The following is a 9,622-nucleotide window of genomic DNA, read 5'->3' as shown; positions in this document are numbered from 1 at the left end:
GGGATTTTCTGGTTCAGCTTCTTCAAAAATGAACTCGCTAGTATTGAATAGTGAACCTGAGGTCTAACTAATATATTTGCAGATTTTTCTACCAGTCACTCAGTATTCAGCCCTACTCTCACACCTAGTGTCCATGGAAATTGGTGCCCCCAATTTCTAAGCCTTCCAAAGTTTTGTGGGGCAAAATCCTTTCTAACTGCCAATTTGACATCTCTACTTTGATATCCAATAGGCTAGCTAATTTAACGTATCCAAGGCTGTCTCCTGATATTCCCCAAGTGGGTTCATGGCATATTTTTTTTCCAGTTGCTCAGGCCAAAAACCTTGGAGACATCCTTGCTTCTTCTCTCACATCCCACATCTAGTCTCTCAGCAAATCCTGTTGGCTTGCTTTCAAGATACACTGAGAACCTGATCTTTTGTCATCTCCATTGTTACCACCTTAGTGAAAGCCACCCGTATCTCTCACCTCGATTGTTGTAGTGATCTTCAAACTCTATCCATGCTTCTGTTCTCACTCATAAGTGGAAATTGAACAATGAGAACACATGGACACAGGGAGGGGAATATCACACACCAGGGCCTGTTGGTGGGTGGGGGGCAAGGGGAAGGAGAGCATTAGGACAAGAACCTAATGCATGTGGGCCTCAAAACCTAGATGACGGGTTGATAGGTGCAGCAAACCACCATGGCACATGTATACCTATGTAATAAACCTGCACGTTCTGCACGTGTATCCCAGAACTTAAAGTAAAATTAAACTATAACAATAATAACAACAAAACTCTAGCTATGCTTCTTTTCTTGCCCCCTAAAGCCTATTCTCAGTACCGCAGCCACAGTGATCCACTTAAAATGTAAGTCAGAACATGTCAGGTCTCTGATCAAATCCTCCAGTGGTTTTCCAGTTTACACAGAGTAAAAGCCAAAGCCCTTACTATAATCTGCAGGGTCCTACATAACCTTCTCTCACCTGTTGTCTTTCTCATTCATGTCTCATTCCTACCCACCATGCTGACTCCACTGCTGCCACAGTGGTCTCCTTGCTGTTTAAGGAACTAGTCGTGCATGCTCCCACTACAGAAGCCAGCTGCATTAGCCGTCCACTGGGAAGTCTCTTACCCAGGAATCCGTGTGAACACAGTTTCTTCACTTCTTTCAGGTCTTTTCTCAAAAGACACCTTCTCAGTAAAGCCTTTCCAAAGCAACCAATCTAACATTTCTGCCCAATTCCATTATATTCTGTATTCTGCTTCCATGCTTTAGTTTTTCTTCATAATACTATATATTTGATTTTCTTTTTATCTATTTTTCTCAACTAGAATATAGCTCCATGAAGAAAAACATGTTTGCCTATTTTGTTTACTGCTATATCCCTGGTGAACTATATGCCAACAGCAAACAATCTGAAAAAGAAATCAAGAAAGTAATCCTGTTTACAATAGCTACAAATAAAATTAAATACCTAGGAATTAACCAAAGAAGTGAAAGATGTCTACAATGAAAACTATAAAACATTGATGCAGGAAATCAAAGAGGACCCCAAAAATGGAAAAATATTTCATGTTCATGGATTGAAAGAATAAATATTGTTAAACTGTCCACACTACCCAAAGTATCTACTGATTCAGAGCAATCCTTATCAAAATACCAATGACATTCTTCACAGAATTAGAACTAACAATCTTAAATTTATATATATGGAACTACAAAAGACCCAGAGTAGCCAAAGCTACCTCAGAAGAAAGAATAAAACTGGAAGAATCATATTACCTGACTTCAAATTATACTACAGAGCTATAGTCACGAAAACAGCATGACACTGGCATAGAAACAGACATGTAGACCTATGGAACAGAATATAGAACCTAGAAACAGATCCACACACCCACAGTGAACTCATTTTCAACAAAGATGCCAAGAACACACTTTGGGAAAAGGACAGTGTCTTCAATAAATGGTCCTGGGAAAACTGGATATCCATATACAGAAGAATGAAACTAGATCACCATGTCTTGCCATATATGAAAATCAAATCAAGATGGACTAAAGATTTCAATCTAAGACCTCAAACTATGAAACTACTACAAGAAAACATTGGGGAAACTCTCCAGGACATTGGACTGGGTAAAGATTTCTTGAGCAATACCCCTCAAGCACAGGCAACCTAAGCAAACACAGACAGATGGGATCACATCAAGTTAAAAAGCTTCTCCACAGCAAAGGAAACAATGAACAAAGTGAAAAGACAACCCACGGAATGAATGGGAGAAAATATTTGAAAATTACCCATCTGACAAGGGATTAATTATCAGAATATTTAAGAAGCTCAAATAACTCTATAGGAAAAAATCTAGTAATCCAATTTCAACGCGGGCAAAAGATCTGAGTAGAAATTTCTCAAAAAGAAGACATACAGATGGCAAACAGGCATATGAAAAGGTGCTCAACATCACTGATCATCAGAGAAATGCAAATCAAAACTATAATGAGATATTATCTCACTTCAGTTAAAATAGCTTTTATCCAAAACACAGGCAGTAACAAATGCTGGCAAGGATGTGGAGAAAAGGGAACCTTTGTACTATTGATCGGAATGTAAATTAGTACAACTACTATTGTACTAATAGTGGAGAACAGTTTGGAGGCTCCTTAGAAAACTAAAAATAGAGTTACCATATGATAGAGCAATCCCACTGCTAGGTATATACCCAAAAGAAAGGCAGTCAGGGAGAAGGCTGGTCAAGATGCCTGACTAGAAGCAACTAGTATGCGCCACTCTCGTGGAGAGAAATAGAAAGGGCGAGTAAATACAGCACCTTCAACTGAGTCATCCAGATATAAGCATTGGGATTCATCAGGAAACCAACTTAACCCACAGAGAATGGAGAAAAGCAAGGCAGGACATTGGCCTGCCCGGGAGTGACATAGAGCTAGGGGAGCCTCCGTGAGTAAGTGAACAACCCCAGAGACCCATGTGTCCCCCATATATTTTTGCAACCCTCAGGTCAGGAGATCCTGTTATGAACCCACTCCAGCATGGTCTGCATTCTGACATACAGAGCTACATGGGATTTTGGCAGAGCAGCCACTCAGACATACATGGAGCCCCAGGAGCTTTAGATAACTGGGCTTCCTGGCAAAAGCAGCTGCAACTCTAGCAAAGTGGGAGGTTCTACCCCTAGAAAAGGAGCTGAATCCAGGGAGCTGAGCAGTGACCATCCATATAGGCCCTGCTTCCATGGCACCTTGCAGGATAAGGCCCACTGGCTTGGAACTCCAGCCAGCCACTGGCAGCAGCATTACACCTCCCTGGAACAGAGCTCCCAGGGGGAAGGACAGGCCACCATCTTTGCTTTTCACAGCCTTAGGCATTATTGCCTTCAGGATCTAGGGAGTCCGAGATTACTAGGGACTGGAGGCAATCCCATTCACAATTGCCACAAAGAGAATAAAATACCTAGGAATACAGCTAACCAGGGAGGTAAAACATCTCTACAATGAGAATTATAACACACTGCTGAAAGAAACCAGAGATGACACAAATGGAAAGACATTCCATGCTCATGGATAGGAAGAATCAGTATCATTAAAATGGCCATACTGCCAAAGCAATGTACAGATTCCATGATATTTTTATCAAACTACCAATGATATTCTTCACGGAACTAGAAAAAACTATTTTAAAATTCATATGGAACCACAAAAGAGTCCAAATAGCCAAAACAATTCTAAGCAAAAAGAACAAAGCAGGAGGCATCCCATTACCTGACCTCAAACTATACTACAGGGCTACGTTAACCAAAATAGCATGGTACTGGTACAAAAGCAGACACATAGAACACAGTAGAAAGCCTAGAAATAAATCTGCACACCTACAACCACCTGATCTTTGACAAAACTGACAAAAATAAGCAATGGGGAAACATATCCTACTCAATAAATGGTGCTGGGATAACCAACTAGCCATATGCAGAATATTGAAACTCAACCCCTTCCTTACACCATATGCAAAAATCAACTCAAGATGGATTAAAGACTTAAATGTAAAACCCAAAACTGAAAATCCTGGAAGACAACCTAGGCAGTGCCATTCTGGACATAGGAAATGGCAAAGATTCCATGACGAAGATGCCAAAAACAATCACAACAAAAGCAAAAATTGACAAATGGGATCTAATTAAATTAAAGAATGTTACTCAACGGAGTAAACAACCTACATAACAGGAGAAAATATTTGCAAACTCTGCATCTGGCAAAGGTCTAATATCCAGCATCTATAAGGAATTTAAACAAATTTACCAGAAAAAACAACCCCATTAAAAAGTGGGCAAAGGATATGAACAGACACTTTTCTTTTTTTTTCTTTTTCCTTTTTTTTTTTTTTTTTTTTTCTGACATGGAGTCTCTCTCTGTCGCCCAGGCTGGAGTGCAGTGGCCCGATCTTGGATCACTGCAACCTCTGCCTCCTGCGTTCAAGTGATTCTCCTGACTCAGCCTCCTGTGTAGCTGGGATTACGGGCATGCGCCACCACACCCAGCTAATTTTTGTATTTTTAGTAGAGACGGGGTTTCACCATGTTGGCCAGGGTGGTCTCGAACTCCTGACCTCAGGTGATCTGCCCACCTTGGCCTCCCAAAGTGCTGAGATGACAGGCGTGAGCCACCATGCCTGGCCAAACAGATACTTTTCAAAAGAAGACCTGTGTGTGTCCAACAAGCCTACAACAAAAAGCTAAATATCATTGATCATTAGAGAAATGCAAATGAAAACCACAATGAGATACCACCTCACACCAGTCAGAATGGCTATCGCTAAAAAGTCAAAAAATAACAGATGCTGGTGAGGTTGCAAAAAAAAGGGAATGCTTATATACTGTTGGTGGAAATGTAAATTTGTTCAGCTACCGTGGAAAGCAGTGTGGCTATTCCTCAAAGAGCTCAAAACAGAACTAGCATTTGAGCCAGCAATCTCATTACTGAGTATATACCCAAACCAATATAAGTTGTTCTACCAAAAAAATACATGCAGACTTATGTTCATTGTAGCACTATTCTAGCAAAGACATAGAATCAACCTAAATGCCCATCAGTGGCAGATTGGATAAAGCAAATGTGGTACATAAACAACACAGAATACTATGCAGCCATTGAGAAGAACCAGATCATGTCCTTTGCAGGAAAATGCACAGAGCCGGAAGCCATTATCCTTAGCAAACTAACACAAAAATGGAGAACCAAATACCTCATGTTCTCACTTATAAGTGGGAGCTAAATGATGAGAACACATGGACACAAAGAGGGAAACAACAGACACAGGGGCCTACTTAAGGCTGAAAGGTGGGAGGAGGGAGAAGATCAGAAAAAATAACCATTGAGTACTAGGCTTAGTACCTGGGTGATGAAATAATCTGTACCACAAACCCCTTGACACAATTTATCTATAAAACAAACCTGCACATGTACCCCTGAACCTAGATACGTTTTTAAAAAAAAGAAAGGAAATCAATATATCAAAGATATATCCACACTCCTGTGTTTATTTTAGCACTATTCACAATAGCCAAGACTTGAAAGCAACCTAAGTGTCCATCAACAGATGAATAGGTAAAGAAAATCTGATAGATATACACAATGGGGTACTATTCAGCCATGAAAAAGAGTTATATCCTGTCATTTGCAACAACGTGGATGGAACTGATGGTCACTGTGTTAAGTGAAATACGCCAAGCACAGAAAGACAAGGTTCACAGGTTATCACTTATTTGTGGGAGCTAAAAACGAAAACAAACTTACAGAGATAGAGAGTAGAAGGATGGTTGCCAGAGGCTGGGAAGGGTAGTAGTGGGTGGGGAGAAGTTGGAGATGGTTAATGGCTACAAAAATTAGTTAGAAAGAATGAATAAGATCTAGTATTTGACAGTACAAAGGGTAACTATAGTCTATCATAATTTAGTTTTACATTTAAAAATAACTAAGAGCAGCCAGGCGTGGTGGCTCACGCCTGTAATCCCAGCACTTTGGGAGGCTGAGGTGGGCAGATCACGAGGTCAGGAGATCGAGACCATCCTGGCTAACATGGTGAAGCCCTGTCTCTACCAAAAATACAAAAAGAAATTAGCCGGGCGTGGTGGCGGGCACCTGTAGTCCCAGCTACTCGGGAGGCTGAGGCAGGAGAATGGTGTGAACCCGGGAGGCGGAGCTTGCAGTGAGCCAAGATTGCACCACTGCACTCCAGCCTGGGTGACAGAGCGAGACTCCATCTCAAAAAAAAATAAAAAATAAAAAATAAATAACTAAGAGTATAATTGGGTTGCTTGTAAAAGAAAGTATAAATACTTGAGGTGATGGATACCCAATCCCAATGTGAATATTATGGCTTGCATGCCTATATTGAAATATCTCATGTATTTCATAAATATATACACCTACTATATACCCACAAAAATTAAAAATTAAAAAAATTTCTCATCTCCAACTCACTCCCCAACTCATTGCAATCATACCGATATTCCCATAAATAATAACTATAAATTCTGGACAAGGTACCAAAATAAACAACCTGAATGCACTGGAGGATACAAAAATACAGATTCTGGAGGGAGTCAATACTTAAGGGAACTGCACTACCCAATGCTTGTGAAAATCCCAACATTAGCTGACACGTGGAAGCAGGAAACTGCATTGAGCGAGTTTCTTTTTTCACAGCTTCTAGTCTAAGGGCAGAGCACGTAGGCTATCTAAAGCTCCAATAGGGAAGTCACTATCTTTCTGTCCTAAAGGACCTGAGGACAACCACAGCAGGTGGAAAGTAATGGTGAAATCTCAGAATGGAGAGTGCAGAGAGGGGAAGCCTTAAATTCTGCAAATAAACTCTGCCCAAATCCCTTGATGACCCCTGAATTACATATGCAGGAGAAAAGTTCTAAGTAACCTAGTTAAAAATCTAAACTGAGTTTGAGGAGATGAATATCTCAATTACACTGATTTAATTATTACACATTGTATACAGGTATAAAAATATTACATGTACTCCCAAAATATGTGTAACTATTATATGTTCCTTTTTTTAAAGAACACAGAAATTTTAGTCAAGTAAAACAAACTGTATCTTTTTTTTTTTTTTTTTTTTTTTGAGACAGAGTCTAGCCCTGTCTCCCAGGCTGGAGTGCAGTGGCCCGATCTCAGCTCACTACAACCTCTGCCTCCTGGGTTCAAGTGATTCTCCTGCCTCAGCCTCCCGAGTAGCTGGGACTACAGGCATCTGCCACCTTGCCTGGCTAATTTTTGTATTTTTAGTAGAGACGGGGTTTCACCATATTGGCCAGGCTGGTCTCAAACTCCCGACCTTGTGATTTGCCCGCCTCGGCCTCCCAAAGTGCTGGGATTACCGGCGTGAGCCACTGCACCCAGCCAATAAATTGTATCTTGATCTTGGAAAGAAACAAAAAGAGCCCGAACTGAGATTTGAGAATCAAAGATTGCCTTTGCATCCAGCCAGTTAACTGCCTGCAACAAACAAACAAACAAAAATCAATGGTTTTCAGAGGGAGCTAAAAGAAGCCAGCATCTATACAAAATAATATTCACAATGTCTAGAATTCAATCCCAAATTACTTGACAAGCAAAGAAACAGATAAATGTGATCCCTTCTCAAGAGAAAATACAATCAAAAGCCCAATCCAAGATGACCCATATGTTGCAATTATTGGACAAGGATTTTAAAACACCTCTTGTAAACATGCATAATGATGTAAAGAAAAATATATATCTGTAATAAATAAACAAATGGAAAATCTCAGCAGATAAATAAAAACTATACAAATAAACCATGTGGAAGTTCTAAAATTGATTAAAATATCTAAAATTAAAAATTAACAGCAGATAGAAGATGACAGAGGAGTCAGTGAATTTGAGACTAGATCAACAGAAATTATCTAATCTGAAGAAAAATACAATAAAATAGAAGAGATCCTCAACATCAAAATGTCTAAGATACTTTTAATGAGTCCTAGAGAAAGAGACAAAGAATGGGGCAGAAAAAAATCTTGCAAAACCATGGCTGAAATTTCCCCCAATTTGGTAAAAGACATTAATTTACAGGCACAAGAAATTCAGCAAACCCCAGTCAGGATAAAGATGAAGAAAACCATGTGTAGACGAATCATTACAAAACTGCTGAAAACCAAAGATAAAAAGAAAACCTGATACCTGTCAGAGAAAAATGACAGATTACATATAGGGGAATAACAACTCAAATGACCATGTACTTCTCACCAGATACTATGGAGGCCAAATAACATTTGTAATATACTGAAGGAAAAAATGAACTGTCAACCCAGAATTCTACTTCCAGTGAAAATAGCCTTCAAGAATTGGGGCAAAATAAAGGAATTTTCAGATAAAAGACATCTATAAGAATTCATTGCCAGGTGGGTGCAGTAGCTCACTCCTGTAATCCTAGCACTTTGGGAGGCTGAGATGGGCAGATCACCTGAGGTGAGGAGTTCGAGACCAGCCTGGTCAACCTGGTGAAACCCTGTCTCTACTAAAAATACAAATATTAGCCAGGCCCAGTGGTGGGTGCCTGTAATCTCAGCTACTCAGGAGACTGAGGCAGGAGAATCACTTGAACCCAGGAGGCACGTGTTGTAGTGATCCAAGATCATGCCATTGTACTCCAGCCTCTGTGACAGAGTAAGACTCCATCTCAAAAACAAAGAAACAAACAAAACCAAACAAAACAAAAAACACCACCACCAACAAAAAGAATTCATTGCCAAAAGACCTACACTACAAAATTAAACGTGCTTTACGCTGAAGGGAAATTAAAATGTATGGAAAGACCTTCAGTAAAAACTCTGGACACTAAAGCTCAGGTGAGCTACCTGGCAGGTGATCATACATCAACGTGCTAGGAAGGTGCTGCATCCCCAAGCGTAAATTAAAATGGAATTCGAAAAAATATTCAAAGAATCCAAAAGATGGCAAGAAAGGAGGAACACAGGAACAAAAAACAAGAGGCATACAGGAAAAATGACAATAATGTTGCAGACCTAAATTCAACCATATCAACAATCATATTAAACGTTAATATACTAAGCACTCCAATTAAAATACGGAATTGGACCCTGTTCACAAGATGGCGCCAAAAGTGAAGAAGGAAGCTCCTGCCTCTCCTAAAGCCGAAGCCAAAGCAAAGGCTTTAAAGGCCAAGAAGGCAGTGTTGAAAGGTGTCCACAGCCACATAAAAAACAAGATCCACAAGAAAAGAAGATCCAGCCACCTTCTGGCAGCCCAACACACTGTGACTCTGGAGGCAGCCCAGATATCCTCGGGAGAGTGCCCCAAAGAGAAACAAGCTTGACCACTATGCTATCATCAAGTTTCTGCTGACCACTGAGTCTGCCATGAAGAAGACAGAAGAAAACAACACACTTATGTTCATTGTGGATGTTAAAGCCAACAAGCACCAGATCAAACAAGCTGTGAAAAAGCTCTATAACACGGATGTGGCCACAGTCAACACCCTGATCAGCCTGATGGACAGAAGAAGGCATATGTTGAACTGGCTCCTGATTACGATGCTTTGGACGTTACCAACAAAATTGGGATCATCTAA

The 9,622-nt window shown here is 40.2% G+C and overlaps 1 pseudogene; it reads left to right on the top strand.

Annotated features, from left to right (window-relative positions):
- Positions 1 to 9,142: 9,142 nt before the first annotated feature.
- On the top strand, positions 9,143 to 9,622 carry LOC105738623 (annotated as a pseudogene).

This window comes from Nomascus leucogenys, chromosome 19, assembly GCF_006542625.1.
Source record: "Nomascus leucogenys isolate Asia chromosome 19, Asia_NLE_v1, whole genome shotgun sequence".
Classification (NCBI taxonomy): domain Eukaryota; kingdom Metazoa; phylum Chordata; class Mammalia; order Primates; family Hylobatidae; genus Nomascus; species Nomascus leucogenys.
Note: the sequence above shows the minus strand (reverse complement) of the source record. Positions and strands in the feature narration are given on the sequence as shown.